The sequence below is a fragment of the Anser anser genome, assembly GCF_964211835.1.
Source record: "Anser anser genome assembly, chromosome: Z".
NCBI lineage: Eukaryota > Metazoa > Chordata > Aves > Anseriformes > Anatidae > Anser > Anser anser.
The window spans coordinates 37,924,075-37,943,698 of NC_139723.1; positions in this window are offsets into that span (position 1 = coordinate 37,924,075).

Genomic DNA, 19,624 nt, shown 5'->3' on the forward strand with positions numbered 1-19,624 from the left:
CGTGTTGCTACTCTCTGCTCTACCAGGTCTGTCTGGATTCAGCTCAGCACCAGGTAAGGAAGCCCATGAGCCAAACCTTATGGAAAAGAAGCATAAATGTGTATGCATCAGCAGGAGACACAGGTGGGCAATGGGAAGGTAAGTGTATGGGAACTCATGCAAGGAGCCAAGAAAAGTTATTTTTTCTGTTTGTAAGGAAGGTCTGTGGATGAGCAAATTTACTCACCCTGATACATAAGACAAGAGCCAGTTATGAGAAAGGAAGGAACAAGAGTTCATAAATGTGAAAGGAAGGAGAAGATGCAAACAGCGCAGAAAACAGTACCAGACGATCAACCCTCTGATCACCTTTGTGGCACTCCTCTGGACTTGCTCTAATAGGTCTGTGTCCTTCTTATGCTGCAGGCCCCAAAGCTGAATGCAGTGCTCCAGGTGGGGTCTCATGAGAGCAGAGTAGAGGGAGAATCACCTTCCTCAACCAGTTGTTCGTGTTTCTTTTGATGCAGCCCAGGATATGTTTGGTTTTCTGGGCTGCAAGTCCACATTGCCAGCTCATATTGAGCTTCTCATCAACCAACACCCCCAGGTCTTTCTCCTTCGGGCTGCTGTCAATTCATTCTCGACCCAGCCTTTATTTGTGCTTGGGATTGCCCTGTCCCAGGTGTAGGACCTTGAACTTGAACTTCATGAGGGTTGCACGGGCCCACCTTAAAAGCCCGTCCAAGTCCCTCTGGATGGCATCCCTTCCCTCCAGGAAGTGCATCAACTGCACTACAAAGCTTGGTGTCATCAGCAAACTTGCTGAGGGTGCACTCAGTCCTACTGTTCCTGTCACTGACAAAGATGTTAAACAGTGCTGGTTTCAATACTGACCCTTGAGGAACACCACCCATTACTAATCTCCCCTTGAACAATGAGCCATTGACCACAACTCTTTGAGTGCAACCATCCAGCCAATTCCTTACTCATAGTGTGTTCCATCCATCAAATCCATGTCTCTCCAATTTAGAGACAAGGCATGATCCCCAGATTCACCTCATCAGGTCCTATGGCCTTGTGCACTTTCAGGTTCCTTAGATGGTCACAGACATGATCTTCTCTTACAGTAGGTGGCTCTTCATTCTCCCAGTCCTCGCTTTTGCCTTCTGTGATTTGGACTATGTGGCTAGAGCTTTTGCTGAACTGAGGCAAGACTGAGGCAATAAAGTCATTGAGTACCTCAGCCTCATCCCTATCCCTTGTAACCAACTCTCCCATTTCCTTCTGCAGAGGGCCCACAGTTTCCCTAGACTTCCTTTTACCACTGACATACCTCTAGAAGACTTTGTTGCTGCCCTTGATGTCTGTAGTCAAATTTAATTCTAATAGGGGTTTGGTTTTCCTAACCTGATCCCTGGCTTCTCAGACAATTTCTCTGTATTCCTCACAGGCTATCTATCCTTGCTTCCACCCTCTGTAGGCCTCCTTTTTCTATTTGAGTTTGGCCAGGAGCTCCTTGTTCATCCATGCAGGCCTCCTAGTGTTTTTGCCCAACTTTGTTGGGATGCATCAGTCCTGAGTTTGAAGGAGGTGATCCTTGATTATTAACCAGCTTTCCTGGGCTCCTCTTCCCTCCAGGGCTTTGTCCCAAGAATGTTACCAAGCAGAAGCCTAAAGAGGGCAAAGTCTGCTCTGCCAAAGTCCAAGGTAGCAAGCTTGGAATAAATGTCTGTTCTGATGTTGTGTTACTGGGATTTTCATTTTCAGAGAAATTAAGACGGGATATCTGTCTCTAGTACTAGGTGTTGAAGCTTAGTGGCAGGGAAATGGTAATAGCAAACTTAGAACTATTTGGGGAGGAGTAGATCCTTAAGATCATCAAGTCCAAACACCCACCTAACACTGCAAGTCCCCCACTAAACACATCTTGTAAAAACTTCAGGGATGACAACCTTACCACTTCCCTGGGCAGCCTATTCCAATGCCTAACTACGCTTTCCATGAAGAAATTCTTCCTGAGGTCCAATCTAAACCACCCCAGAGCAACTTGAAGCTGTTGCCCCATGTCCAATCACTTGTCACCTGAAACAAGAGACTGACATCCTCCTCACTGCAACCTCCTTTCAGGTAGCTACAATGATGTTACTAAACATATTCTGAAGAAAACTATTTTCTATTCCTTTTTTTTTTTTTTTTTTTTTAAATTGCAAAAAGCAGACAAAGAGCTGGCACTTGCAGGGAAATTCTACAGTCTTGTCCCACATTTCTTTCCTTCCACCTTCAGGTCCTAGATTCTACTGTATTTAGGTGCTGTTGACAACCTTAAAAAGGATAGAGGGCTAAGAAAATGTATCTCATTTTTGCCATTCTCAGAGAAAAGAATTAAATTTTGAGCACAAGTTTTGCTCCAAGCTTATAAATTTAACCATATATCATATATTCCAGGTAAAACTATTTCTCAGCACCTTGGTAGTTTATTCATGCAAGTATGATTAAGTTAGACACTTTAATGATGTCACTGTTAGGTAAAGTTTCTGAACTACAGCACTTTGTGGAATTAGTTCCCAGCTATGTTGCAAGCCTATTGCATCTGTCTGTCACTTCTCTTTAAACTGTCCTGAATATTATTACTGCTTCACTCAGTCTCCTCTCCTGACATCTTGATTTTCTTGCCAGTAAAAGACAAAACCTTTCCAGGCTTAAAAATGCATTTCCAAAATTAAGGTTGAAACGTGAAGATTCTCATTGATTCCAGCAGGTGTTAAAAGGTTTAGTGACACAGAGAAGTGAGCCATCTAAAATGGAGAAACAAAATGTTGAAGAACGGGGAGGTGCTTCTCCCCTGAGACATATATCAGACTTTGTGAGGTCACATTTTTATAATAACATTTTCCTTGCAAAAACTCATGACAACTATGTTGATTTACTACAGACTTAACTGCTAAGTGTAATCTAACAGTAAGATTTGTGGAATGAATTAAACTTTCAGGAAAATAGTTTGGAAAAGAAACATTAAAAAAAAAAAAAGAAAAAAAAAATGCACCCATATACCTCTACTCCAAAGCTGATTCTGTTAGCACTCTCAAAATAATGGGGTCTACAAGGACTCTGCAGCTCACCTTCCTTTTCACAGTGGAGGTCAGTGAATAAGCACCTTAGTGAAAACTCTCATGTTTATGTACTGCTCATATTTCTCATAATCATGCACAATCACAGAATGACTGAGACGTAAAGGGACCCTCGGAGACCTTCTGATCTGAACCCCTATTCATAGAAGAGGCAAGAGAGCCTTGTCCAGTCAGGTTTTGAGCGTCTCCACAGATGAAGAGTCCACAACCTCAAAGGACAACCTCTGCACTTCTGTCCTCTTCAACTGGGCCCACAGTAAGGAATATTTTTCTGTTTCCTGTATTTCAATTTGTGCCCATTGCCTCTTTTTCAGTCAATGGGAACTACTGAGAAGAGTTCAGTTGTCTTCTTTACATCCTCATCAGGGGATTTCACACGTTGTTAAGATCCCCAAAAAGATTCGTCAGGTTTAGCAATCCCAACTGTCTCAGCCTCTCCTTGTATGATAGATGTTCCAGTCCCTTCGTCATCTTTGAGGCCCTTTACTGGACACAGGCTCCTTGTAACTGGGGAGCCCAGAAGTGGATCTAGGACTCCAGATGTATCTCATCAATGCTGAACAGAGGGAAAGGATCATGTTCTTCTTCTTTCTGGTAATGATCTTCCTAATGCAGTACTGAAGGTTGTTGGCTTTATTTATGGTGAGAGTCCATTGCTGGTTCATGATAAGCTTGCAGTCTACCAGGACCCTTGAAGCCTTTTCTGCAAAGTCAAGTTCCAGTCCTGGTTGGACTGATAAAGTCAAGATTTTGATCAAGGTTTTGATTAGTATTTCCAAGAAACTGTTGTGCTGCTCCTGTTAAAAAGCTGATGAACGAAGTGAGTGAGGGAGCTGACAGGCCTGACTACCAACATGGCCAGAAATATTTTTAAATGAAATATTCTGTATTAGTAAACTAAACCATCACATACTTGGGATTTGAAAACCTGAGACTGAGACTATTAAATAACAAATTTACTTTTTCTGTAGGGGACTGAATCACACCTTCAATTACTCTTCTATAGAACCTATTTGTTGTCTATCTGTGTCATATAGACTTGCTAAATGTAGTCATCAATAGCAGCAACAAGTTATATGTGAAAATACACTCACCATAATGCTGTCAAAACAGATTCACCCAATGACCAAGGAGGGCAAGAACTCTGGAGAGCGGCAAATAACCAATTAAATTATTGCTGTTGGTATTTAAAAGTTAAGAGGAGGCAGAAAGACAGATTTGTGAAACTATTAGGGCATACCTCTAAAGCTGAAGCATCTGTTAGAACTCAATATAGAAGTGTCCTAAGGTTTCCTACAAATAAAAAGAAATTGAACTTGCAATAGCAAGACGTACTGTAGCAATTTTTGAAGTTACAAAGTAGTATCAGCAATACAGATTGTGTGTTTTACATACTGCTGGAATTAGAGGGCTTTTCTCTATAAATATACTCAGTGGCATATTCACACCATCTTTTTGGCTAATTTTGGCATGAGTCAGACTACAGAAAGCTGTAACTTAACTTCCATACAGTGTTTGAGAGGATGTCAGCACTAAAAGAGGAGTGTAAAACTAATATGATTCCTGTCCAATGTAGAGAATAAAGTCATAGAATCATAGAATCTTAGAATGGTTTGGGTTGCAAGGGACCTCAAAAATCACCCAGTTCCAACCCCCCTGTCATGGGCAAGGACACTTCCCACTAGACCAAAAGTCCCATCCAACCTGGCCTTGAAATATTCCAGTGATGAGGCATCCACAACTTCTCTGGGCAAACTGTTCTAGTGCCTCACCACCCTAACAGTGAAGAATTTCTTCCAAATATTAAATCTAAACCTACCTTCTTTAGTTTAAAACCATTCCCCTTTGTCCTATCATTACACTCCCTGACAAAAAGTCCATCCCCAGCTTTCCTGTAGGCCCCCTTTAGGTACTGGAAGGCTTCTCTAAGGTTTCCATCAAGTCTTCTCTTCTTCAGGCTGAACAATCAAAGCTATCTTAGCCTGTCTTCACAGGAGAAGTGCTCCAGCCCTCTGATCAAATTTGTGGCCCTCCTCCAGACTTGCTCTAACAGGTCTGTGTCTTTCTTGTGCTGGGGGTCCCAGAGCTGAACGCAGTGCTCCAGCTGGGGCCTCACAAGAGCAGAGTCAGGGGGAGAATCACCTCCCTTGCCCTTCTGGTCATGTTTTTGTTATTGTTGTTGTTTGTTTTGTTCTGTTTTGTTTTGTCTTGTTTTGTTTTGTTTTGGATGCAGCCAAGAATACAACTGACTTTCTGGACTACAGTTGCACACTGCCATCTCATATTCAATTTTTCATCCACCAATACCTGCAAGTCTGCATAGTTTGCTCTCAATCTACTCATCCATCCATTCTTTGCTACCAAATAGTCCATCCATCTAATCCAAGTCTCTCCAATTTAGAGACAAGTATGTGTGTGGGACAGTATCAACTTCTTTGCACAAGTTCAGATAGATGAGATCAGTCGCTCTTCCCTTATCCACTAATGCTACAACTCCTTCATACAAACCCAGCAAAGGCATCAGAGAATATGTGCGGTTTCCACTGCTTGAGGTAAGAGCTTGTTCCTTGCAGACTGTAAGTACAGACAGGCTGCTGTCAAGGTAGCCAGTCACTCAGATCACATACCGACAGCACTCAGGATCTGGTTTTGTATCTACCATCTAATGAAATAAAATTTTGTTTAGGAAGTCTTTCAACACTGCTTACAAAACATCTTTAGATGTTCTAACTTTCTTCCTCTTTCAAAATCTTCCCTTCCCTTCCCTTCCCTTCCCTTCCCTTCCCTTCCCTTCCCTTCCCTTCCCTTCCCTTCCCTTCCCTTCCCTTCCCTTCCCTTCCCTTCCCTTCCCTTCCCTTCCCTTCCCTTCCCTTCCCTTCCCTTCCCTTCCCTTCCCTTCCCTTCCCTTCCCTTCCCTTCCCTTCCCTTCCCTTCCCTTCCCTTCCCTTCCCTTCCCTTCCCTTCCCTTCCCTTCCCTTCCCTTCCCTTCCCTTCCCTTCCCTTCCCTTCCCTTCCCTTCGCATTTTTAAAGCCAGATACAACTCATAAATCAGACTGGTTATATAGCTTGCCATAAGCCATATTCTATATAAGCCATATTTTTGTGATACAACATATCCAACACTTTAACAAAATAGCTTTTAGAAAGGAATTTCGAAATCTGTGCCACTTCATTCAGTCATATGGCTGAATCATAGGTGCTTCTTCATCTACCTTCACTTGTAGAATAAGACAGAAGGAATTTCTGGTTTTATTTCATGGGCCAATTAACAGACAAGAAGGCTTTGAGGTAGGATTTTCACGACTTTCTGAAATTTATTCTGAATTTTTTTTATTGAAATGTAATTCTGCAGGGAAGAATAGAGTGAAGGATGAAAATCTTTCTGATGACATTATTTGTCTAATTAAAGCTATAGCTGACATCATTTGAAACTCCTAAATCATCTCAGAAGTTTTGCAACATATTTTTTGTCGTGGTAAGGGTAAGATCAACTTTTGGAAAAGTGATGTAAAAGAACATAATCTAGGAGAAAGCATAGTGATGAATGCAAAAGATTAAGATTATTGGACAAAATTGTACTGAAACCTGAACAAAGTTTATAAAGCAGACTTCAAATCCAGTTCTCTTTTGAGCTCTATCACTCTTTACGAAACATCAGCTTTCCTAATTGCCAAGAATACAAAAGGCTGCACCCACGTTCACTAAAGGTTGAATGAGGTTGAACCTCACATGACACCAAGCTGAGTGGTGCAGCTGATACAATAGAAGGAAGAGATGACATCCAAAGGGACCTGGACAAACTTGAGAAGTGGTCCCACGTGAACCTCATGAGGTTCAACAAGTCCAAGTGCAAGGTGCTGCTCCTGGGCCAGGGCAATCGCAGACATGAGAACAGAATGGTAGAAGAACTCACTGAGAGCAGCCTTGCAGAGAAGGACTTGGGGGTTCTGGTCGACAAAAAGCTTGACGTGAGCCAGCAGTGCGCACTTGCAGCCCGAAGGCCAACTGCATCCTGGGCTGAATCAAAAGAGGAGTGGCCAGCAGGTCGAGGGAGGGGATTGTTCCCCCCCTGCTCTGCACTCCACTTGGAGTAATGCATCCAGGTCTGGAGCCCCCAGCACAAGAAGGATGTGGATCTGTTAGAATAGGTCCAGAGGAGGGCCACAAAGGTTGGAGCACCTCTCCTACGAAGACAGGCTGAGAGAGCTGGGGCTGTTCAGCCTATAGAAGACAAGGCTCCAGGGTGACCTCATTGTGGCTTTTCAGTACATAAAGGGGGCTTATAAAAAAGATGGAGAGTGAATCTTTGATTAATCAGTTAACAACAGGACAAGGGGGTGTGATTTTAAATTAAAAGAGGGGAGATTTAGATTAGAGGCTAGGAGGAAATTCTTCACTGAGAGGGTGGTGAGGCACTGGAACAGGTTGCCCAGAGAGGCTGTAGATGTCCCGTCCCTGGAGGTGTTCAAGACCAGGTTAGATGAGGCCCTGAGCCACCTGATCTAGTGGGTGGCATCCCTGCCTATGGCAGGGAGCTTGGAACTAGATGATTTTATAATCTCTTCCACCCTGAGCCATTCTATGATTCTGTGATTAAAGGGGGAGATACATTGCTTGAACTGAATAAGTGTAGAGGCAGCAGTATTCCTGTGACTGTAGGGAGAACTGTGAGCTATCCTCTCAAGTAAGTTTCCTTTCTTGGAATGCAGTCTAATACTTAAAATTTTGGGGCAGGTCAAAACAAGATTGTCAGTGCATGTATCTGTAGAGCAAGGCAGCAGGAGCAGTAGTTGCCAAGAGCCCACAGTGCACTGTAGAAAGGCTGTTAGAGGCCATCTTTAGTTTTTCCTGAGTGGGATGAGATTAGGAAAACCCTATGGAAAAGAATTGCTTTGCTGGTTTCACACAGTTAACACACACTGCAGCAGTCGTGTAACTCCATTAATTTATGCCAGGGCTGTTTGGGTCACATGGGGTTATCTAAAAGACCATCACTACTTTTCATAAAAAATTTGGATGTAAAACTTGAAGATTTTTTGAGCAAGTTCACAGATTACACCAAATTGGGTGGAGCTGTTGACTCCATCAAGAATGGTGAGATCTTGCAAGGAGATCTGGACAAATTAGAGAGCTGGGCAATCACCTAAAATATGAAGTTTAACAATAACATGTGCCAGATTCTGCACCTGGGAAGGGGCAACCCTGGTTATACATGCAGACTGGGGGATGAGAGGCTGGAGAGCAGCCCCACAGAAAGGGATCTGGGGGTTTTGATCGACAGCAAGCTGAATATGAGCCAGCAGTGTGCTCTGGCAGACAGAAGGGGCAACCATATCCTTGGATGCATCAAGCACGGCATTGCTAGTTGGTCGAGGGAGGTGATTGTCCCGCTCTACTCTACGCTGCTGCAGCCTCACCTCAAGTACCATGTGCAACTTTGGGCACCACTGTACAAGAAAGATGTAAAATTGTTAGAGTATGTCCAAAGGAGGGCTACAAAGATGCTGAAGGGTCTAGAGGGCAAGACATGAGGAGCAGCTGAGGACACTTGGTTTGTTGAGCCCGGAGAAAGAAGACTGAGGGAAGACCTCATGGCGGCCTGCAGCTTCCTCACGAGGGGAGTGGAGGGGAAAACACTGAGCTCTGTTCTATGGTGACAGCAACAGGATCCAAGAAAATGGCTTGAAGCTGTGACAGGGGTGGTTCAGGCTGGATATCAGGAAACGGTTCTTCACTGAGAGAGTAGTTGGGCACTGAAACAGGCTCCCCTGGGTAGTGGTCACAGCACCGAGCCTGCCAGAGTTCAAGAATAATTTGGACAACACTATCAGACACATGGTCTGATTTTTGGGTGGTCCTGTGTGGAGCCAGGAGTTGGACTTGATTATTTTCCAACTCAGGATATTCTATGATTTGATGATTCTACTTGCATAGTTGATATCCCATATCCAACTATGGCACTATATTTGGAAACAGGCAACTAGTAATTCCAAGCCTGATAAGTACAGGATATCTTGAGGAAGCATGGGATGACAGAAAGAAATGCCTACCATGGTGGATATTGTGCCACTTTTCCCCTCACCTAGAGAAGAAAAAGGTTATTTGACTTTGCCAAATATCAGACTAGGAAAGGATGGTCTATCTTTAAGGCTTACACATTGATGGGTGCAAGAAAAAAAGGAGCAAAGAAAAGATGCTGGAGGTGAGTTTTAAGATAAGATTCCCAGTGGCTGGAGAAGCATTATGACAGGGTGCACACTGTGTCTTCTTCTGTGGGGTTCATGCCCAGAGCATCTGCATACTGTGGTTATACAGATTTAAAAACAAATAAATAAATAAAAATGAGAAGTCAGGAACAAAATTACTATTTACCCTTGAGAATAAGTTGTTAAATTGTTAATGACAAAAGGTAAGGACTCAAATGTCACTGTTCCTAGGGGACTGTTTTTAGGAAATCTAATGCAACTCCATGGTGTCAAAGCTGAAATTGCTAAGAAGACCTTACTGGCAGAAACTGGTGGAAAACTTCTCCAGTCACAGGAATTGTTCTTGAACAAAAGCCAAGGGAATCAAACGTGACTAGCTTCATCAACTAGTGTATTTTTGATCATAGGAACAATCAATTTGCAGCTCAAAGATTAATCAAAGCAATGTAATTTGACAACCTGCTAAAACTTATGAGATCACAATGCCTTTCCTAGAAATAGGATGCCATTAAGCATCATCATCATCATCACCATTCTCCCTGTAGAAACCCTCACCGTTTCAGCATTATCAGTTTCAATTAATAGCAATGCTTTGTGGAGCGCACCTGTCTGGCGTGAGTAACCTTTGACTGCTTGACAACATGTGCTCCATTTTGCATAATGCTGTTCCCTTAACTTTTATTAAAGGTATAGTAACTCACCAACAGTGTACATTTTTGACAAGGGCAATTTTATTTATTGTAAGAGGAAAAACCTGGCAATACTTTTATTTTTGCCTTGACAGGCTTAATAAATTCACTGGCAACCATGCTAGAGATCAAAGTGAGGATGAACCATTAGAAACTCAAGCACATCCATACTAGAACATGCAGTAATATTTTCTTCTTGATGTATTTTGAGTAGATATGTATTAGGAACTGTGCACCATGCCAACCGTCTTCTGTATTCCATACAATGATTGCTGCATTTCTACACTTTCAGAGCTTAGTTAACTGCCATACACACCACCGTTCTTTCATTATTGATATATGATCCCATTGCAAAACTTTGTTATGTTTTTAAATAAGCATCTTTTGCAGCTGCCTGGAGTGTATTCTGCTTGTCATTGTTTACTAATAGACACTAGCATTGCTCCATTCCTTGTTTATTTGATACTTTGATAGTAGGTCTCTGGGGTTCATTCCACTTCTAGGCCTGTGCTTGTTCCATGCACAATAAGATTCTGAGCCCATTTATGGGCTCCTATGAACCCCAGTTATAAGAATGACTTATATGATTTTCTCTTAAGTTGTATTTATTCTGTACTCTTTAATTAAAATAATGTTGATTAAGGATCCAATGTAGCCAGCTTCACAGAGATAATGTTCTTATCTATAAAATGTTATCCAAGAGATCTTTTTGAAAATATGGAAGCACTTTAATCATAGAAATATAGCATTGAATATTACAGAAATTTGAATTATTTTACAGCAACTTTCAGTTGTTTTGCTTTACATATAAATAGTTCAGTCAGTAGAAATGCTTACTAACAAAGAACAACAAATGGCTACACATACATTTAAAAAGAAACATGATTTCTAGACATACAATTTGAACTAAAACCAACGAGTTCTGCAGCTAAGTCCCCTTGCAACTCGAAGTTCAAGTTCTGGGTTTAGAAGCCTATAGCTGGCTTCAAAGGCAAAATGTGAGTCCAGAAAAATGTTCTTTGTGTCTGCTTAACAGAGGATCATCCAGATCATCCAGAGGATCATCCAGACCATTGCATAGGTCTCCCACTTTAAGTGCCTATTGAGCAAGGCAGCTAATCTGTTCATATAATAAACTTTACACACTTTTATATTTGAAGTCTTTTGTATGGAAAAGAATGGAGGGAAACAGTGAAAACTGGTCTTTGTGGATCAGTTAAAAAAGTAAAGAAAGGAAAGAAACTAAACTGCTTTTTCATAGTGGTTCTTTACCCTACCTTTGACTATACTTGTTCTGAATCTGTCAGCTGGAAGGTATCTTCAGAATAGTATTTGTGTTTGCAACTCTGTTCAGTCAGAGATCAACATTATGTTTTTCTTTTCTGGGAGTGAGTGAAGTCTACCACCCCTAGTCGAACCATGTACATGTTACAAAGCTAAAGCCTATTCCTTGTGACCACTGACAGTGGTGATAAGACAGAGACATCCGAAGCCTACTCAGAAGCAGGCAGCAGGGAACGGCCCAGAAAGCTGGACTGAAGCCACAGCCAGGTCCAGAAAAAATGTAGTGAAATCTGTTTTGTTCTCGTTCTCTACCACAAGTGCTGGATACTGGCCTTTCTTTAACCTGCATCAAAGCCTTATCTCCTAAAATAACTGCATGAAACTAGAAGCCATGATATGGGTTCCTAATCATTTGCGTGTGGTTGGGTATTTTAGTCCTGCATTAACACCATTTCCAACTGCTGGAGTCATCGCCTTCAATTCAGTAGGATGAAAACGTGAAAAAGGGACACTGCGTGAGTTTATCAAAGACTGTAGAACAAAATTACAGTAATTAAGAGCCATTGATGAAAGAACAAAGTGTAAAACTATGACAGACTAATGCAAAAAGGCAGATTGAAAGCATTTCCATAATCTGAGATGAGCTGACAACTGTGACAAAGTGAGAGGGGGAAGGGGAAACCTATTAATAAGCACAGCAATGTGCTCTGTCAAGAATACCATCTTTGTCTCATTTCCCACGCAATTTTCACGCATTATAGACAAGGAAGCTACATAGATAATGTGGCTTAGCATATCATGGTTGTGTTCTGGGCCACTGTAAGGAACCAGAAACCCCTTGATGAGTTTTTATTATGAAAATTTATGGAATAACATATTCAAAATTAATTTGTTTGCACGAATCAGTAATCTCCCCCAGCTTTCTCAATGTTCTCGTAGTGGTTTTGAAGCCTGTAAAATGTAGTTGCCTTTTCATTGCTAGGAGCCATGGGGAAGTCTGAGATGTCTTTCCAGAACCAGCTCTGGTGGTGTATGCAAGAGAAAGCAGGCACAGAGTGAAGGGGCTGTCATTTCTTCTGGTTACTTTACCACCTCTGTGACCACAACAGTTACACCTGGTAGAAGCACTGCTTCTCTCTGCTCAGCTGTGCATGGCTTCATGATTTATTGGTCTTCATTATAACATTCGTTAAAACAGTGGTGAAAAAGTGCCTAGCAATGAAAATCTATAAAGATTTCTGATGTTACTATTTTTATAACCCCTCTTAGGTATTAGAATAACTCAGCGTTTTAAACTGAGACAGCTTTGTTTTGAAATCTTGATAGCAAAATTTAATTTCAGTAGATGTTCTTCCATTTAATTTTTCATTTTTTTATTTTCCTCTTTACCCAAATAAATCTTTACTAAATGAAAACTTTAATTCTAGATAATCAAAGAATGTGCTCTGCACTTTTTAGTTGCACCCATTCCTCTAGTTGTTTCAATGGATGATATTTTACTACTTTTTACTTCTCCACATAGAGAGCTGCTGTTTGTTATTTTGGAAACAAGGCATTTAATTACTGGTGTGATAAGCACAAATGGAAAATAGCTGTTGTGTACTTTCCATACCACATTTTTCAACTCTACCTACAAAATATCTGTATAATAAATTTGCTTTATATTTACAGTATTTTACAGATTTTAGATCCGAATCAGTTTGATTAAAATTCCATTTTGAACTTAAAGACTTTCTATGAGAAGAATGTAAATATGTTAAAATATTTTCATTATAAGTAAGATAAATGAAATGCTATTATTTTTTTCCTCCAGAGGAAAGGGGAGAGGTAAACCAAAGTGCCTAATTTTAACATCGGAATTGTCAGAGTTGCCATAGTAATTAGTGCTAGTAATTTTAGTGTTCACATATTCCACTTCAATTTGACAGCCTCTGCGTTTACAAGAAGTGACTCCTGAGGAGATATCACCAGCCAACTGACACCGGAAAGCTGTAGCGACATATCTGATAGGATTTGGTATAGTTACAAAACAGACCCTCAGAGGAGGAATAACATCAGCAGGCTTGATCTGTGACCACTTTGTAGCCAATTCTGAACTTATTTATGCTTGTGTGGTCATATGTTGCTTCTGAAAGATAATGCTTTGTCATACTTTGATCATAAAGTTGAGCAGGCATTACTGTTCTGGTACAGAAGTAGCACTTTCAGTAGAGTACCTCAGCTGACCTCATTGTGGGGAGAGTTCAGAGCTCCTTGTAATGGGTACTGGGGAATAAATGACCTGTAGAAAAGTAACTCTTAAAATTCAGAATGTCTCTGACAAATCCTTACAGTCTGACATATTTTAAGTTAGCCTTTTCCATTTTAGTAATCTGTTATTATATTAGAGCTTTTGAATATGTAATATTCCTGTTAATAAGAACATAAGAAAATATGTCAAGAGCACTCATTTGCAAGTGAGATTGATATATCCCTATTCTCTCCTATTTTGACAGGAGTGCTGTGAAGAAGCCCATGCAATTGTTTTGTCATGGAACTCTGTGTTTAGCAGTCAGCAGATACTAGAGTGTCTGGGAAAAATATCTCCACACGAAATATAAAAACATGTAGGTTGAAAGGGGAAGGACAAGGAGTGAAAGAAAAATCTGCTTCCAAACTTGCCCTTGTTGCTAGAGTCCAGAGTCCCTCTTCACTCAAAGAATGTCTTGAAGATGAGAAGCCCTCCATGTACGCACACTTCTTTGTATCACTAAAGTAACATTAATGGCTTGGCTTTCACTCTTGTCATTATACTACACTGCCAGAAAGCTGTATTTCCTGGAGGGAAAACGTTACAAAAAAGACTTAGTTACTGTATGTCCCATTAGCAGATAATAATCTTATTGAGATGGGAGATGGTCACATTTCTAAGTGATACCAGGTTTATTTTTAGTTCATTTATGGGACTTGAAAAGGTATGGGTAGAGTGAATCTATTCAAAACAATCCTTTTAACTCCTGAAATTTCAGCTTGAGTATGTCTGATAAAACAGTAAACAGATTTCAGAGTAGATAATTCAGTGTAATACAAGCTATATTTATTTGCAATTCCACTGACCAAGCAGACAAAAAAAAAAAAATCTTTAGAGACACTGACTTGAGTTAAAGAAAATACAACAGATAATAAGGGAGTTACTCAGCATTTTTTTTTGAATTTTCAACAACCTTTAGGGTTTTTTTTTTTTAATTTGTTTTTGTTTTGTTTTGTTTTTTTCCCTAGAGGGAATGGTTCTATGAGAGAGGAAAAAAAAAATTAACTATTTTTCTAGCTGCTGATATAAAAGAGCAGATGTTTGAAGCAGTTGTGATCGAACCAGCAAAAAACCTTCAACAGTACACTTAAACTCTAAGTACTGACAGAGGTTTCTGACATATATTATGCAGGGACTGTTTATGTTATTTTTATTGTCACCACATAAGGAAAACTTAAGAAAAAATTGAGAATGTTTAACACATTATGAAACAATTTGTAAGTAATCTCCTATTGTTTATTTATCACATATTATTCAATACCATGCAAAAGAGAGAACCTGTAGAAGGAGCAATGTTGCTTTCTTTCTTATGTCTTGCCCCAGAAATACATTTTCTTGCTTCCATATTTCTGTTTTCCCTGTGTTCTCTGCATTGGCTGTACTGTAAAAAAGAAAAAAGAAAAAAAAAGTGGCTTGTTTCAAGAGATATATATTAGACAGGTATAAAATAAGTATTAAAATTACTGGAATACTCTCATGAGCCATCAGGGTTTTTCTGCCTCAGGCTGTACTCCTGAGGTACGCAAGCTTGGGAGATGAAGAGAGCTTTACAAAGGAGGAAAATCTAAATTTCCAAATTCTATGGAAGAATATTTCAAAAGAAATAATCAGAAGACAATGCTTTTTCAAACTAGAGATCCTCAAGATAGCAAGATATACTATTTCTCCTTTATATATATAGACCAAAGGATTAATCAGTCCACTTATGGTTCATTGGAAAAGAAACTAAAAATAATATAGTCCATTGGATCTCTTCAGTTTCTCAAGTTCAACATAGTCCATAATCTTTCAGCCTATGTGAAATGTTAAATAATCATGCAGACATGTTAGAGATATTCAATATCATGTTATTCCTTAGAAAATTCCTGAAATTTCACAAAATTTCATTCCTCCTTTATTTGGTAAGTATTTTCAGCTATTTAACCTGTTTAAACTGCTCCCTGTCACAGCAGAATTACATGTAAATATTAGTGAATGGCAGACCTCAAAAGGATTACTAGCACAGGTGAAATGCCCTGAGGTTTAGAATCTTATCAAAGCCCTTTAGTTGTGAAATTGGTCTGAAATTCTCACAAGTACAGACCTTCTCCCAAAAGTCTTGCAGTTTCTGGGCAGGAAATATTATGGCATTGTGTTGTCTTGCTATATTTAATTATCTTCATTTCTCTGAAATCAGATATATGAAAATGGTTGTAATTTACAAAGACTGAAAGAAATTATATAGAAGCACCAGCAGACAGTAAAGCTAATAATTCGTTGCAAAATTCCAAATGCAATCAGAACATCCTGTAGCTACAACCAGTATCACTGGCTGAGAAGGTCCTAAATTAATTTCAGCACAAATGCTCAGAAGCAGACAATAAATAGAGTCTCTAACAAAAGGACACAACTTCACAAACGTGTTTGTATTGCTAGAGACTAATTACATTTCTGTTGTTGATTTGTGAAAAATTGAGTATGACTGGAGAAACAGATAAACATCCATTTCTTTATCCACGGTGAACTCAGTTTATCAATGGGATATATATGTTCATCCATTTGCACTGAGAAGAAAGTATGAAATCCTTACTCCTTGTATCACATCAATTACATCAAATGGAAATAATAACACACCCTAAGACTCATAGAAGTCATTTTATACTTATGCTATAAAATAAATTCCATATAATTCTTTCAATTAGGACAATACCCAAACTATTTTCTGGCAACAAACTGATCCTGGTTTTCCTGAAAGTGTAGAAGTTAGAAAGTAAAATGCTTAAATATAATTGCTCTGTAGCACACAGTGAAGATACGTGCATACAATGTTTACAGTTCAAGAGTAATTTTTTATAGTATATTTTTATATACAGACCCACACCAGCAATGGATGAAATGGAGGATAGTCTCGGTTTGGTTTCTTCAGCACCAGATTAGCTGGGGACCCAAAAGCAAGGTGGTGTTAGCATACTTAAAAGGGGTTTACAAATGAGATGGAGAACAACTTTTTGCTCTGTCAGATAATGGTAGGACAAGAGGGAATGGTTTTAAACTAAAAGAGGCGAGATTTAGATTAGAGGTTAGGAGGATATTCTTCACTGAGAGGATGGTGAGGCACTGGAACAGTTTGCCCAGAGAAGCTGCGGATGTCCCATCCCTGGAGGTGTTCAAGGCCAGGTTGGATGGAGCCCTGGGCAACTTGATCTACTGGTTGGCATCTCTGCCTATGGCAGGGGGTTGGAACTTGGTGATCTTTAAGGTCCCTTCCAACCTGAGCCAGTCTATGATTCTATGTTTCCTCTTATAAGAAAACTCTACTACTGTCTTTTGTAGACATGGGTTTTGCTGTCCTTTCTCCTGATTTTTTTTTTTTTTAATATTGCTTAATAGTAAATTACTTTGTAGGTAAGGCAATGTAGTAAAGTGTAAAATATTTAGAGAGATGTAACAGACAAGAAAATTTTGGGTTGGCTGCTGTTAGTGTCATATTTATATCTGTATGATCTCCTGGCTCATAGCTGAGTCTGACTACTGCAGTTCTTTTTACGTATAAAGTCATTTTCGTAAGGCTCTCCAGGTAGCACATTTCTGAGCTATTTGGTTTACAAACCCTTGCCAATGCATTGCCTGGTTATTGATATATTTCTCTTTAAGATGTGACACACTTTATCTGACTGTTTTCCTTGCATTCAGATTTTCTTGCACTGTAAAAATTAAAATTAACAACTAAAATTAAGACTAAATTTAAAACTAAGAGGAAATGCAGTAGGAATGAAGAAGAAAGTATTTGCCTATGTGTTCTCTCAGTTTACGGGTAAGCTAGGCCTGAGCAACGTTTACTGTATTTTTGCTTTGTAGTCATCACAGGCCGTCGATTTATGAGATAATTTCATTTCACATCACTAGCTTACAATATATTGTACACTGAATATTTAAAAGTAACCATTAAAAAAAAGAGAGAGAAAAAAAAATATAGCAAATAAAAGCCTCAGACAAAAGATATGTCACTTAAAAATAATATGACAATATTGTGATGACAATGACTTTAAATATTATGTTTCCATTGTCTAAGTTCTTTATACCACTACAAAGTCAGGTGTAAAACTCCACCCATATAAAATTATGCCTCAGCTGCAGGCTATATCTTTACAATTAGGAATTACCATTGTCATCTTAAAAGAAAAATGTTATACATATATTTCTACCACTAAATTAGTCATTTGTAGTTATGGAAAGATTGCATATTTTCTTTTGTTCAAATTGTGTGTGGCTTCATAAGTAATATTTCTCAAATCTACAGACATGGCTTTGAAAGCTTTGTGTTTGTGAAGTCAGCTTCAGTCTTTAAAATATAAAAATCTTTGAAGGGAAAATTTTAATTTGTGAGAATAATAACCTTTATGGTGTTGCTAAGCAAGTGCTAATTTCCTCCATCCATTTTGGCTGAAACAAGGAGATACCACCCATACTTCCAAACCATTTGTGCTAAAAGAATAATAATTTGAATATGGCAAAAACAGCAAAAAGTCTCATTTTCAAAGGATTTTTTTTTTTTTTTGGTCAGGGGAGTCTGTTAACATGTTCATAAATACTTTTGAATGCAGCCTATTGCTATTTTTCCTTAAAGAGTTCATCACTACATCTGACTTTTGAAATAAACACAGCAGGAGAAAAATTATAGTAGTTTGCTCCAAGACCTCATACTGTATGTCTGAAATATTTTCTAGGGCTTTCAACAATCATAGTGCCCTGTTCTGCAATACATGAAGAACTTTTATTCGAAAATATCATATGCACATTTGTTAGCCCTACCAATTTGCTAAGAAAAGTCGGAAACATTTATTATCCTGTTATAATATCCTTAAATTACTGCAGTTACACCTTTGCTGCATCATGTCTAGTTTTAATTATTTTTATTGAAGTTAGAAGATGATAAAAATCACTGAAAAAAAGAAAAACTTCAGTGATTTCTCTCTCAAAAGTATTTTTAGTTATTATTCATGATCATTATTAATATCATTTCATTATTATTTCATTATCGTTTGTTATCATTTTTAATATCAGTGTAGATTTTTTACTCATTGCTGGATACAAAGGGCTAGTCATGAATATTCTCTGTGTACACATACCTTGGATCTACCACAGAAACAGCCATGAAATCTCAGTACCAAGCATACTAGTGCACCCTCCATCTACGTATTACTCAAAACTGACCTCATAAAACTGCTAGAAATTATTTGTTTTTCCTGCCTGCTTGTATGCTGGTTTTTCATCTTCAGACACACCAACACATGTACATTTAGAACTATTGGTGACAAAATCCCATTACCACCATAGTCATAAGGAAAGCAACTTGATTTCAGTGGAGAAGGGGTGGACATGAGCACAGCATCACTTTTATAGCATGGAACATGATGAAATACACATACTCAGGTAAGAAAATATTGTTACTAGCAGTGTGATCTGGACTTGAATTTAAAAAACAAACAAACAAACAAAAAGTTGCCATCTTCTTGGATGTCTCAAGTCACTGACAACATTCAATGCAATAAATGCTGTGTAGTCTCCAAGTCTCCAGGTTACACTGCCATGAAGCAGTGCATCACAGTCAGCACCTGCCACTGGGAAAAGCAGATGAGTGAGACTTTGGCTATCTACAGTTCAATAGCTCTGAAAAGACCACTGTGAATCTGGGCAGATAAAACTACAGTAACCCACACTTCCAGAAGAATCTTTACAGTGAAATCTTTAGGCTTAAAGGATGACAAATGGTTTAGTTCTGATGTTGCATTGTCTCTGGGTCATGCAAAAGATCATGTTTTTGTGTGACTTTCTCAAAAAACTGTCATTTCTTATGTTTTAAAGCATTTTCTTTTTCTTTTCCCAGTGTAAAATATCCAGCCGAATGGCAAAGGAGTTGAATATTATATTGGTTTATGAAGACTAGCTTATGAAATTTACCAGAATATGCAACCAAGTAAAATGGGAAAAGTTCTGTAATACACCTTACTTTTAGATAGTCAGTGTAAGAATTATTCTGCCAGAAAAGTGATAATTCAAATATTTGC